Consider the following 15,074-nt stretch of genomic DNA (forward strand, 5'->3'; position numbering starts at 1 on the left):
CACCTTCTCTCTGCTGGCCTGGCGAAGGGAAGCAAGAAGTCGTTACATTTCTAGCTGAGCAGATTGAAAATGCCAGTTCCCAGGATCGGATGGCAGACTTGCCCTTGGTGCCACCTGGCCCCTTTGAGGCTGCAGCAATGCTGAGGGGGGCGGGGGGTGGCCAAGGGATTTAGGTCTCCTTTGTCCCCAGACTCTCTTGTTTGGGTGGGGCTGCATCTGTTGTGGGGGATGGCTGTCCTGTAATGAGGCCTATGGCGTGGCCCTCTCTGCTCCCTGGCCTCATTGGCACGGGACCAGCCTTTCTTACATGGGGCTGAGCCTCCCGCCCTCCTTATGGAGAAGGCTGGTCAGACTGATGAGACTGGGTGTCCTAGATTGTCATTCTGACTCTGCTTTATTTACCTCTGTGGTTCTTGGTGGTCTCTCCTCTGGAACTCCCACACAACAAAGGTAAGGTGCCTGGCTGCCACCCACCCTGGTATCTGAGTTTCTTCTGTTTCATGTTTCAAATGATCTCCTGTGTGTTATTGCTATCTTCCAAGGAAGTTTCTAGAAGGCAAATCCCATTCTTAGTTTCTCTATCTCTTCTTCCATTCGCACCAGTGCCAAGACAGAAGAGGCACATAAATAACTGCTGGTTTATTTATCTTTTGGCTGGATTATAGCAGAAAGTAAGCTATTTAAATGGATTTCTGACATATGTGAACCTCTGGTAGAAATAATAGAAAGATCAGTAACGTCTGAGCAACACATATAAAATAAAATGTTGCTTTATTGAAAAATGATTTTCCATTACCTACAACTTACCCTCTAAAACCAAGATTCATGTCAGAAAATTCTTCTTGCTATTGTGTCAGTAAATCTTTTATATCTTGAAAATGTGATATGTTTTCACCTTCATGAAAATGGGGACTATGTAAGTAATTTTGTTTTCTTTCTGCCAGAGAGTTCAAAGGTACATTGGAAACCTAGTCAGAACGATGAAATGTCCTTAATGTGGCTCAAACTTTCTGTTCTGTCTTCAGATTATTGGGAGAGGGGGTTGCAGGGTGGGAGTGCAAATGGAGAAAAGTCAAGCTGACATTTTGGGAAGAATAGATAACAAGAGACTGACTTTATTTACCGATAAGAAAGCATAACTGGGAGATTTTTAAAAAAAGATTTTATTTGTTTATTCATGAGAAAGGCAGAGACACAGGCAGAGGGAGAAGCAGGCTCCGAGCAGGGAGCCCGATATGGGACTCGATCCCAAGACCCTGGGATCATGACCTGAGCTGAAGGCAGGCGCTAAACCACTGAGCCACCTAGGTGTCCCTAATTGGGAGATATTTTTAAAATATTACACCTGTTATACTTTTGATTTTCCTCTTTCAAAACCACTTGATTCCTGACTCACTCACTGCCCACACCCCCCTTCCTTTTTCATTAGTGTCCACAGAGAGCCTGGCAACCGGGCTGCCAATGCAGACACTCAGCCAACAGCCCCAGACTGTGAGGACTTCCCCACTCAGGTCTGCGCAGTCCCTCCTGACTCAGATCCTGACAGTGGCACACCCGGGATGGGAGTCACAACCAGGAACACCAGCCAGACCCCTCTGACACCAAAGCCTTGGCAATAACTGCTGTTGAACTTCACTTTTTCGTGTTTCTTTTTCCTGATAGTGAATTTCAAACTGAATCGTGTTTGTTGACTGCATTTTCCGGAGTACCCTGTGCCTTAAAGCTTAGAACAGCCACTGTAAGTTCCGTTGGGTGGGGACAACCTTCAACTCAGCATATTTAACTGTTCTGGTAACTCTGTTGTGCTGTTTGTTCATAATAAGCTTGTGATCTGCAGAAATATTGACCCCCTTACCCTGGTGTCACTGTCAAGCCACATCTCCCCCAATGCTGCACTTGTTCAGTGGCTTTTCAGAATCCAGACACTGGATGTTACTTGGAGTCATGATGAATTTCATCTTGTTAGTATGAGCCCTTTGTTCTAGCTGCTTCTGATTGTTAAGAGCTTTATTGAGGAAAAATTAACGTTCTGTATACATGGCCCTGAATTAAAGTTTAGAGTGCAATGGTTTTTAGTATACAGATCTTCCTCAACTTACAGTGGTGTTACATCTCAATAAACCCATCGTAAATTGAAAATACTGTAAGTTGAGAGTGCATTTAATATAGCTAATGTCGTAGCTTTACCCAGCTCACCTCAAATGAGCTCAAAACATTTATATTATTAGTTGGGCAAAATCATCGAATACAAAGCTTATTTTATGACAAAGTGTTGAATGTCTTATGTCATTTATTGAATCCTGTGCTGAAAGTGAAAAACAGAATGGCTGTGTGCGTGCAGAATGGTTGTGAGTATATGGGTTGTTGAGCCTCGTGATCGTGTGGCTGACAGGGCTGTGGCTCGCTGCCCAGCATCATGGGAGGGAATGGTGCTGTTCCGCCAGCCTAGGGGAAAAAAAGTCAAAGTGTGGTTTCTACTGAATGTGTGTTGCTTTTTCATCATCATCAAGTCAGAAAATTGTAAGTTGAACAATCCTAAGTCAGGGACCATCTGTATTTAATGCACTTACATATATTATATCCATCACTACAATTAATTTTAGAACATTTTCATTATCCGCCCAAACAACCCCAAGACCCTTTAGCTCTCACCGCCCCCCCAGCTTCGCCATATTCCAGCTTTAGGTGACCACTAACCTGCTTTCTGACTCTCTGGCTTTCCCTAGTCTGGACATTCCATATAATTGGAATCATGCAATATGTGGCTTTATGTGATGGGCTTCTTTCACTTAGTATAATGTTTCTGAGGTTCATACATATTGTAGATATGTCACTGTTTTACTCCTTTAAAAATATTTTATTTATTAGAGAGAGAGAGAGAGAGAAAGCGAGCCTGAGTACGGGGAGGGGCAGAGGCAGAGGGAGACATGGAGCAGGGAGCCCGACATGGGGCTCGATCCCAGGACCCCAGGATCATGACGTGAGCCGAAGGCAGTTACTTAACCAACTGAGCCACCCAGGTGCCCCTACTTTACTCCCTTTTTTCTCCCAAATAATGTTCCATTATATAGGTATCACACATCAGTGGATGGACATTTGGGTTGTTTTCTTTGGGCCATGATGAGCAATACTGCTATGAACATTTGTGTTCAAGTACACATTTGTACACAAATGTTCATCTAGACATATGTCTTTATTTCTCTTGGTTATATACTTAAGAGTAGAAGATGGTAACCCTATGTCAGACTATTTTCCAAAGTGGCTGCTCCATTTTACATGGCCACCAGCAGTATACAAGGCTTCCAGGTTCTCCACATCCTCTCCAACACTTGATATTACCCATCTTTTAATATAGCTCTTCTAGTGGATGTGGAGCAGGGTATCTTATTTTGGTTTTGATTTGTATTTACCTAGTCATTACTGATGTTGAGCACTTCTCATGTACATATTGGGCATTTTGTACATCTTCTTTGGAGATATAGCTATTCAGATTGCCAAATTTTAAAAATTGGGTTGTCTTTTTATAATAGCTATAATAATTCTTTTCATATTCTAGACACAAGGCCCTTCTCGGATGTATAATTTGCAAAGACTTTTCTCCCATTCTGTGGGCTTTCTTTTCACTTTCCTGATGGTGTCCTCTGAAACAACAGTTTTTAATTTTGATAATGCCCGGTTTTTAATTTTTTTCTTTTGTTGTTTACGGTTTTGGTGTCCTATCTAAGAAACCATTGCCTACAGTTATGAATTTTTTAAAAATCCTCACCTGTCATTCTATATATATATATATATATATATATATAATTTTCTTTTCCACGTACTAATATCCTCTAATGAGAAAACAATGTCTATCCTTTGAGAGTGAATAGTGAAATGTTGACAGGCACAGGGTTGAGCGCAGTGTAATTTCTCATCGCGATCCGCCTTGCCTTTCTCCAGGGCAATGGACTGGTAGCCGTATGTATGGCTGCCCAGTGAGACCTCATTTTCCGGATGTTACGTGTGGCTCTGTGACCAAGTTCTCCCCAAAGATGGGGCACCTATGACAGGGAGTGTGCCTCCCCCATGCTCTCTTCCACCCTCCTGGTGGCTGCGACCTGGACACAGCATGGCCGACCCCCAGCCACACAGAGGAAAAGGCCCTTGGGAATGACAGGGCCATAGGACAGAAGAGCCTGGTCCCTGAATATGACCAAATGGAGTAGAGCTGCCTATTGCCCCAGAACACTCTCTCCAGACTATTATATGAGTCAGAAATAAACGGTTTTCTTTTCTTTTAGCCATTGTATTTCTTTTGAGGGGAGGGGATCTCATTATAGCGGTGTGGCTGTTTGCCCAAACTAAGGCTTAAGGGAAGTTGTATGTTGCTCTCCTCAATAGTTTTTTTTTTTTTCAATTGTGAATTAATCAGGACCCTTAATGTGTGGGCAAGAAGCAGGTAAGGGTCTGCAGAGCTATACCCTCTCTAACTCCTGGCTGCAGGTCTTTAGGGCACGGGGGTTGAGCGTGCTGGCACTGACATTGGCCTTCTGGGTTGAAACCACAGTTTATGTCACTTATGACTATGGAAAAACTACTTAATCCTCATCAATCACCTCAGTTTTTTTCAATTTTAAAATGCAGGTAATAGTAGTGCCCATGACCTATTTCATAAGGCAGTTCTGGAGGTGAGATGAATTAACACGTATCTAATGCCCAGAGAGCAAGGCTGGCACATAGAAATACATGCTGCTTAGTTATTGTTTTATACTCTGTTCATAAAGATATTATATATTTATATTCCACAAACACTGATTAACTCTTAGGATGTACCTTGCACTTTGCTGAGTTCTGGGGATACAGAGAAAATCAAGATCAAATTCTTTCCTCAAAAAAAAAAATTCTTTCCTCAAGGAAAAGAGTCTGTGGGGTCTCAGAAGAAGAACCCAATGGCTCCAGGCTGTGGATAGAAAGGTGAGGGTGGGTATCAATAAGGAGAGAGGATATTTTAAAAGAATTTAGCTGAAATTCAGATGCACCATTTCCCCAGCAGTTCCTGGCATACTGAGCACCCGGTCACAGGCGATGACAATGGGAGAAGGCTGTTGAGCTCAATGGACAGTCTCCTAAGTCTAGACAGATGCATTTGTCTAGGTGGTTCCTAATGCAAAGCTAACCTTATCAGAGTAGAAGAAGAAAAATTCAGGGACGCCTGGGTGGCTCGGTGGTTGAGCATCTGCCTTTGGCTCAGGTCATGGTCCTGGGATAGAGTCTTGGATCCGGCTCCTAACAGGGAGCTTGCTTCTCCCTCTGCCTATGTCTCTGCCGCCTTCCCTGTGTCTCTTGTGAATAAATAAATAAAGTCTTTTTTTAAAAAGAGGAAAATTCATGGTCAAGTCCTTTTTAAAACAGATGCTTAGTCAATAATATTGTAATAACGTTGTATGGTGACGATGGTGACTCACTTACTGTGATGAGCATTAGTGTAATTAATATACAGAATCATCAGATGTCTATGGCATACACCTGAAACCAATGCAACACTGTATTCCAACTCTACTTCAAAAATAATAATTTAATAACAATAAAACAGATGCGTAAAATGCTGTTGAGAATATATGAAAAGTGATCAACTCACTTAGGTAGTTTATAATCATAAATCATTCTCCCATTCGCTCCCAGCCCCTAGTCCAGCAATATACTTGACTGGATTTATTCCTCACTGTGCATCCGCAATTTAATTTTCTTCCTAAGGCAAGATTTCTTGAATGACTCAACACCCTATCAGGAGGGCAGAGAATCTTCACACTGTTAAATGCTTTACCACAGCGGAATTATTTTTGTGTTTAAAATGTGTGAGTTGTTAAGTAACAAAAAACAGAACATACATTTCTAGTGCTAGAATTACTTCTGATTTTCTAAATCTCTGGGAAGCAAAGGGGAGGAAGGAGGCTTGGTGGATGGATGTTAACCAAAAAGCCCTTTCCCAAGAACGTAGCCCGCGGGGAATGGTTCTAAAGCAGTCATTTGGCTCCCTCTAGTGGGCCTTTGCCGAATTACCGATTCCCTCGCGTGCAGAGGGTCACCGGGACACGCACGCTCGTGTGCAAAATGGAAAGATCCAACGACCCCAGTCGGTTAACCTAAACTGTTGGCTCTGTGACGGGGGGGGGCGGGGGGGGAGGGGAGGGTACTGGCTAAGGACTTTCGGTCCTACACCCGGGATTAAGCGGAGAGATAAAGTTGTTTAAACTCTGTTCCATGCAAAAGGGATTTGGCATTTTGGCAATATTCATTTAATTCTTTTTAGCCACCAGTTACCATCCCCCCCCCACACACACACACACCCAGTGCCTTAGTCCACAGCCAAACAAAACAAACATTAGATATAGCTCAGGATCTTGCCTACGCCCTCCAAAACAAAAACCAAAAACCAAAAATCCCAAACTGCTAGACGCTTGCAAAGGTAACGGACGCCCTCTATTGACACGGAGAAGTCCCACACGTGCGATTGTTCCCCCCCTTTCCTTTGGAATTCTCAGTGTCTGCGCCTGCACCAGCCGATGTTTCTGAGCCTTTAAGAGTTGCAAGACTCCCCTCCCCACGCACGCACACGATATTAGTTGCACATTTCTAATTGCACTTGCACGTTTTATAATTACTAATCTCTTATTTAATAAGAGATCCTACATTTGATCATTAAGATCAATAGCGCCAAGACACGATTTGCGTCCTATTAACCGTGTGCCTGCGTGTGTGTATGTGCATACGTGTGTATGTGTACACAGGCACTTTCTAAAGCCCGCACAGTTTCGAAATTCCAGCTGTGATGTGGCTCACGGAGGGTTAATGCCCTTGCTGTAGAGGCCGACAGATGAAGGGCTTCCCTGCTCAGCTCTGCCCAGACTCTCGGGCTCTCTGGGGTCCAGAACACCTGCCTCCGGAGCACAAAAGCAGGTCCAGCAAGATGTCATGCACCTACTGCATATTTCCTTCTACCCGTGGGGTCAGCTGAACTCCCTCCTCAGCCTCCAGGACCCCGCTTTGCCCCCTAGGTCCCCTTGGCCCTTTATGGTGCTGTGTTATTCTGTGGGCCCCTGGGCATGACGGCAGAGTCCTGGGACCCTGGGGAAGGGGCCGCAGCCTTTGAATGCTGTCCACAGGCCTTGGCTTCTGTCCACCCGAGACCAGACTGGTGACTAGTTTCTTGCAAGCTCCCTGAGGGCACACGGAGGAGGGCTCACAGTGGCTCAGGGGGACCTCACGGTGGACCTCATACCCCCACCTAGCTCTGGTTTGCTTCCACTCTTCGGTTTAAAAAAAAAAAATGACTTGAAGCACCTGCTATGCACCAGGCCCTGTGCTGGACACTGTGGGAAGTGAAAAGTCAGTAACATCCAGCCCTGGCCTCACGGAGTCCCCTCTCCAGCAGGGGTGCGGGCGACGGGTGGGGTTATCAGGTGAACTGTCGTGACCAGCGTGAAAACGGTGTGCAACCCAGAATGCGGCGCCCACCAGCTGGGTGTGTTGTACCTATTTGTTTACATGCCTGTTTCTTAAATGAGAGAGACCTCTCTCCATCCTCCCCTCCCTTGTCCTACCCACCCCCACCCCGCTTCCTGTCTCTCTCTGTCCTTGTTTTCTTCTTTCCTATCGTTAGGCACAAGACCCGGGACCCTGCAAGTGTGCAATGATTGGAACACATACACAGAAGGAAAATGGGCTTGTTTCTGAGAAGGGCTGGCCGACACATGGTGATGTGGGGTGGTGTTCGGCCGGGACAGTGGGTGTCATACACAGCACTCCATGACCCCCTAACTGGGGATCCCTGGCCACCTCAGTTGGTAGGGTGTGCACCTCAGTTGGTAGAGTGTGCACCTCAGTTGGTAGAGTGTGCACCTCTTGATCTCCGGGTCATGAGTTCAAGCCCCATTTTGGGTATAGAGCTTACCTAAAAAAATAAAAATAAAATATGTATGATTAGGAGTTTTTACAGTTATATCCCCACTGGGTGGCAGGCATTAAGGAGGGCACATGAAGGGATAAGCACTGGGTGTTGGATGCCACTGATGAATTACTGAACTCTACATCTGAAGCTAATGGTGTACTAGACGTTGGCTAGGTGAATTTAAATAAATAAATAAATATAAAAAACCCTCCAGCTGAGAGTTGGATCTCAAGCCACAGACTTGGGAAAAATGAGAACAGAGGCAGGAGGCTGGGCTAAGGCCCCGAGAGGCCAGAGTGGTGGTGGTCACGCTACTCAGGTCACAGGCAGCCAATCCAGCAGGTGTATAATTCTCATCTTCCCTTTCTTGGGTTCTTTCTGGTTTGGGACTGTGTTGGGACTACTCTGTACTTCTCATATATGTCTTATTGGTGCAAATAAAGGTGAATTTGGTTGGATATGTATGTCGGAGAGGAGCTGGTAGGTCATAGGACGTGGTGTGTCCAGCTCTGGTGGGGATTACCTGTTCCGGTGATCAGTGGCTGCTTGACAACATTAGGCCAACTCCAGGGGCTTGCAAGCCCCGTATGTTATTGTTTCTATTTCAGGCGTTCAGGCAGGCAGTTCTCTCCACGTGACGTTGACTGAAGTCATGTAGGTGCTACCACCACCTGGTCTGGAGGGTCCCAGATGGCTTCACCCACGTATCTGGTGCCTTGATGGGGACGGCTGCCAGGCTGGGCTCGGTGGGGACTGTGAGGACCCTCAGTGGGGTCTCGCCAGCACGGCAGGCCCAGGGGGTGGCATGTCTTCTGTGGCGGCTGGCTCCCTGCCGAGCAAGTTTTCGAGACGACCGAGGCACACATCTTCTTTTTTTGTTTATTTATTTTTTATTTTTATTTTTTTATTGGAGTTCAATTTGCCAACATATAGCATAACACCCAGTGCTCATCTCATCAAGTGCCCCCATCAGTGCCTGTTACGCAGTCACCCCCCACCCCCCACCCACCTCCCCTTCCACCACCCCTAGTTCGTTTCCCAGAGTTAGGAGTCTCTCGTGTTCTGTCTCCCTCACTGATATTTCCCTCTCATTTTCTCTCCTTTCCCCTTTATTCCCTTTCACTATTTTTTATATTCTCCAAATGAATGAGACCATACACTGCTTGTCCTTCTCCGATTGACTTACTTCACTCAGCATAATACCCTCCAGTTCCACCCACGTTGAAGCAAATGGTGGGTATTTGTCGTTTCTAATGGCTGAGGAATATTCCATTGGATACATAAACCACATCTTTATCCATTCATCTTTCGATGGACACCGAGGCTCCTTCCACAGTTTGGCTATTGTAGACATTGCTGCTAGAAACATCGGGGTGCAGGTGTCCCGGCGTTTCACTGCATCTGTATCTTTGGGGTAAATCCCCAGCAGGGCACAAATCTTCTAAATGAGCCCCAGACGTATGTAGCATCGCCTCCGTCGCATTCACAGGTCACTGAGGCCAGCTCAGATTCACAGGAGGAAGAACTGCAATCTGTCTGCATCGGGAGAAGGAACAGAAGATTTCCCCCCACGCTGCCCAGTACTTCCTTCAAGCCTGTCACATGTGTCTGGAAGCTTCCTTCTTCCCCCCTCTCCAGCAACAGGGCAGACTTGCTTTTACTGCATCCCCAGAACCTGGCTCAGGCTCTACAGGAAAAATTTTGAGCTCGTTGACTTAGCTGCCTTAGCCTCCCACTCTGTAGAGACAACCTTCGCATCGGAGGGTCACCTGGCTCCCCCCTCCTCCTCACCGCAGCCAGCCTCTCCCTGCACCTGTGTCACTGTCACGTCGCAGCCCTGGCTTCGCCAAAGCGCCATGGCCTCCTGCTTCTGTTCCCGATCTTCCCAAGTCTGTGGCTTGAGATCCAACTCTCAACTAGACTATCTTTCCTTTTTAAATTAAATTCAACTAGCCAACGTCTAGTTCATCATTAGTTTCACACGTAGAGTTTGGTAATTCATCAGTTATGTCTAACACTCAGTGCTCATCATGTCTCATGTCCTCCTCCTTAATGCCTGTCACCCAGTTACCCCCTCCTCCCACCCTCCTCCCCTCCAGTGACCTTCAGTTTGTCTCCCAGAGTTAAGAGTCTCTCATGGTTTGTCTTCCTCTGTGATGACTATTTTAGAAAGTATTGGACTATCTTAGAAAGTATTGCAAACTTAGAGTGAGCACGTTAAGCATTTTGGCTTTTTAAAAAGATTTTATTTATTTATTCATGAGAGACACACAGAGAGAGAGGCAGAGACACAGGCAGAAAGAGAACCAGGCTCCATGCAGGGAGCCTGATGTGGGACTCGATCCTGGGGCTCCAGGATCACAGCCTGGGCCAAAGATGGTGTTAAACCGCTGAGTCACCTGGGCTGCCCGCATTTTGGCTTTTTAACGTGTTTTTTAGTGGTCAACTATGAATTGTAAAGTTGATTTCAAATCCAGAGAGGGGGATCCCTGGTGGCTCTGCAGTTGAGCATCTGCCTTCAGCCCAGGGCATGATCCCTGGATCCCCAGATGGAGTTCCACATCGGGCTTCCTGCAGGGAGCCTGCTTCTCTTTCTGCCTGTGTCTCTGCCTCTCTCTGTGTGTCTCTCATGAATAAATAAATAAAATCTTTAAAAAAAATCCAGAGAGGTTTTGAATTAAACAATTAAATAACCACATACAAAAATATACACATATATATGTACATGTATAATAGAATCTATAAACAAAATAGATTATATATATATATATATACACAAATTCTATAGGTATACATTCTTTTTTTTTCCAGAAGGGTCTTGAAAAGGAGAGACTTTTTCAACTGAATCAAAAGAGTTCCAGCACTTGTCGTTATTGTGACCACAGAGCAAGTACAGACAGTGATTAAAACGTCTAGTGGAGGGATCCCTGGGTGGCGCAGCGGTTTGGCGCCTGCCTTTGGCCCAGGGCGCGATCCTGGAGACCCGGGATCGATTCCCACATCGGGCTCCCGGTGCATGGAGCCTGCTTCTCCCTCTGCCTGTGTCTCTGCCTCTCTCTCTCTCTGTGACTATCATAAATAAATTAAAAAATTAAAAAAATATATTAAAAAAAAAAAAAAAAAAAAACGTCTAGTGGTTTAGATAGTTTTCCAACACTTTCCTAGATGTCCTAGCAAGAGGAACATAGGATTGAAAAGAATCTCCAGAGGTCTTCTTGATACCCAAGTGATTTACCCTGAAAGGAAAACTATAACTACTGCCTTTTGGAAATGTCCCGTTGTGTTCTTCAGTGAAAAAAGCCCAAAAATTATTCTGGGAAGGAGCAGAGAAAGGACAGGAGTGGGAGGGTAAAGATCTCCAGCCGCAGATCTCCGCATCCAGGCTGTGTGGTGGTGTCCCCTCCGGTCCCCTGGCTGTCGCCCTTGCTGTAGGGCCTGGCCCAGGTGGGCCCCAGCCTCCGGGGGAGACAACAAATCACAGGAACAGTGGCAGGTATTGGGGTCTCGAGGGGTTAGCGGCCCGGCCCCTTGCATTCTTAGGCCTGTTCCCCCCCCCCCTCCAGGGCTTCTCTGGTGGCCTCAGTCCCCCATTTCCTGGCAGTGAGCAGAAGGCAGAGCTTTGTACCTACCAGGCTCCACTCCGGGGAGGTGCTGGGAACCTCAGGCTGTCACCCGGCTGTCCCCGGAGCAAACTGCAGCCCCAGGGTGCCTGAGAGCCAGCACAGGCTGCAGGGCCATCCCTTGGGGGAACCATCTGGGATGTGGAAGGAATTTAGAGATTCTTGGCATTCCAGCTTTCCTCTCTGACTCAGTTGGAGGCCCCAGAGAAAGCACCCCCAGGGCCGCACTCCCCTTTGGTTCCCACAAATTGACCTGAGAGCAGAGCTGTGCAACCTCTCGGGCCAAGCTCTAATTCCTCCGAGCCTCGCCTCCTTGTCTGGGCAAATCAGACATGACCCGGATGCCCGCCCCCCCTTTTAAATTATTTTATTCATTTATTCATGAGAGACACACAGAGAGGCAGAGATACAGGCAGAGGGAGAAGCAGGCTTCCTGCGGGGACCCCCATGGGGGACTCAATCCCAAGACCCCAGGATCACGCCCTGAGCCGAAGGCAGATGCTCAACCACTGAGCCCCCCAGGTGCCCCTAGGAGGTTCCTTTTCTGGCGCCCATTCTATGTTATTCCAACTTGATTGAAGAGTGGGCACATAAATAGTGCTAGATATTCCTATGTGCCGGCCTGGGCTTAAGCCATCCATTCTGTTCTATCCTCATTCTCACGGCCCTCTGAGCTGGGTCCAATTATTATCGTGTCCAGTTTTACACACGGGAAACTGAGGCATAGAAGAGTCAGGGAACTTCCCTGGGGCCACACAGCTCGTAAGTGGTAGACTCAGGATTGCAACAGCAGCTGGCTTCAGGGGCCCTGTGCACTGTGAGCCTGCAGAGGGGGGTGCCAGTCTGGTTTGCTCCCAGGGGGGCCCCTCAGGGCTGCAGGACTGGCCAGTGGTGGGTCCTGGAGGGCAACGCCAGGTTGTGTCTGAATCTGAAGTCCGTGCTCTTGGCTACCGGGCTGTCAAAGCTCCCGGCTGCCGTTTCTCATGGCAGGCTCCTGGGAGCGCGAGTGGAAACGTCCACGGTGGGCCACTTGCTACCTAAACAGTGGCGCTGGCATGCAAAATAATCATGCTTTGAAATTAGGTGTGACGGTATTTATTTATGCGAGGAGGTGTTCAAGGTACATTAAGTGCAGCGTGTGGCTCAGATTCACAGGCGATCCCGGGAAGAAGGGTAATGCAGAAAGAGTGAAAACCAGTCTCTAGGCCATTAGATTGGCAACCGTGTAAGCAACCTGACAACCCCAGGCACTGACGAAGAAATGTGGCAGTGGGAACGTTTATCTGCTGCTGGAGGGAGTATAGTCGCCACAACCGCCTTGGAAGTCACCTTGAGGGCAGCCAGGGTGGCTCAGCGGTTTAGCGCCGCCTTCAGCCCAGGGTGTGATCCTGGAGACCCGGGATCGAGTCCCACATCAGGCTCCCCGCATGGAGCCTGCTTCTCCCTCTGCCTGTGTCTCTGCCTCTCTTTCTCTCTTTGTGTCTCTCATGAATAAATAAATAAAATCTTTAAAAAAAAAAAAAGAAAAACAAGTCACCTTGAGATATTGATACCCTTCCCCCAGCAATTCTAGCTCTGCATACACATCTTAAGAAGCCCTTGAAGGAAGGATCCCTGGGTGGCGCAGCGGTTTGGCGCCTGCCCTTGGTCCAGGGCGTGATCCTGGAGACCCAGGATCGAATCCCACATCGGGCTCCCGGTGCATGGAGCCTGCTTCTCCCTCTGCCTGTGTCTCTGCCTCTCCCTCTCTCTGTAACTATCATAAATAAATAAAAATTAAAGAAAAAAAAAAAAAAGAAGCCCTTGAAGGAGGGCACCCAGTAACTTGCAGGGGGGTTTCCTTGCAGCCATGGTCATGATAGCAAAAGAGTGGCTACCCCCTAAAATTTAACAACAGAGGCATAAGTGAAATGTGATGTATACGCACAACAGAATGTTCTACGGCTGCGTAAGCAAGCCGGCTAGAGCTGCACGTATCAACGTGGAGTCTAAACGCTGTGGACTGGAAGTAATGGGTTTCAGATCAATCTGCACACTTATTACCTTTTATTTAAATAATGTAAACACATACACTACACGCACGCATGCGCACACACACACGTACAAAGCAACTTACATTATTACCAGATGTTCGCAAACATCCAGGCTGCTGGTGAACAGCGCAGATATGTCTGATTGCACTATACTTCCTGTGTTAAATTGTTATCCAACGTTCCCCAGGCGTGCTTTTGTTTTCTAAAATTAAAAAGTATATATTTTCATGGGAGAAAAAGGATCTCAACATGTTCAGAGTGGGCTACCTCTGGGCATGGGGTCACGGTGATTTAGATTTTATTCCTAAATTTTCCAGATGGAACATTTGTTACTCTCGTAGAAGGGGGAAAAAGTGATTTGCATGTGAATTCTTTTTTTTTTTTAAAGATTATTTATTTATTTATTTATTTATTTATTTATTTGAGAGACAGAGAGAGAGGCAGAAACACAGGCAGAGGGAGAAGCAGGCTCCATGCAGGGAGCCTGACATGGGACTTGATACCAGGTTCCCAGGATCACACCCTGGGCTGAAGGGGGTTCTAAAGCGCTGAGCCACGGGGGCTGCCCAGCATGTGAATTCTTGAATCTAGAATTGATGTGAGAAAGGAGTTTACAGTCCTGAGTGAGCTGTTTTCACCCCTGCCTGCATGATGGCCGATGTTTCCGCCCAGGACGTGAGTGCTAGCTGCTTGAAAAAAATGGAATTATGATTGACTCTCCCCTTCTCCGTCAGAAAGAAGAATCTGGGTTGGTATTGGGTTCTTTTTAGAACACATCGGGGGGCACCTGGGTGGCTCAGTGGTTGAGCGTCTGCTTGGGTCAGGGCATGATCCCAGGGTCCTGGGATCAAGTCCTGCATCAGGTTCCCTGCATGGAACCTACTTCTCCCTCCACCTGTGTCTCTGCCTCTCTCTGTGTGTCTCTTATGAATAAAATCTTAAAAAAAAAAAAAAAAAAGAAAGAACACATGGGGCAGGAGTGGGCTAGTAGCTGACCACTTTCTGCAGAGAAGAGAAAAACAAAGTCTGTCATTGTCTCTAGGTCAGAGTTATGTTGAAAAGAGCTTTGGCTAAACCCTGTAAAAGTTGGTTCAAAAACAGGAATACTGGGGATCCCTGGGTGGCACAGCAGTTTAGCGCCTGCCTTTGGTCCAGGGCGCGATCCTGGAGACTCGGGATCGAATCCCACATCGGGCTCCCAGTGCATGGAGCCTGCTTCTCCCTCTGCCTGTGTCTCTGCCTCTCTCTCTCTCTCTCCCTCTCTCTCTCTCTGTGACTATCATAAATAAATAAATATTAAAAACAAACAAACAAACAAAAAAAACAGGAATACCTTGACATGATTTCATTTTACTGAGATATATTTATTCAACGGAAAGAATTTGGACTAGCTCTTTTGCTAGGGCTTCCAAATACATGGTGCTCCAAACTAGGACATTCTGGGGAAGGAAAGGACACAGACAGGACAATGTGGGCGCAGGGCACCCTAACAGA

This window comes from Canis lupus, chromosome 2, assembly GCF_011100685.1.
Source record: "Canis lupus familiaris isolate Mischka breed German Shepherd chromosome 2, alternate assembly UU_Cfam_GSD_1.0, whole genome shotgun sequence".
Lineage (NCBI taxonomy): Eukaryota > Metazoa > Chordata > Mammalia > Carnivora > Canidae > Canis > Canis lupus.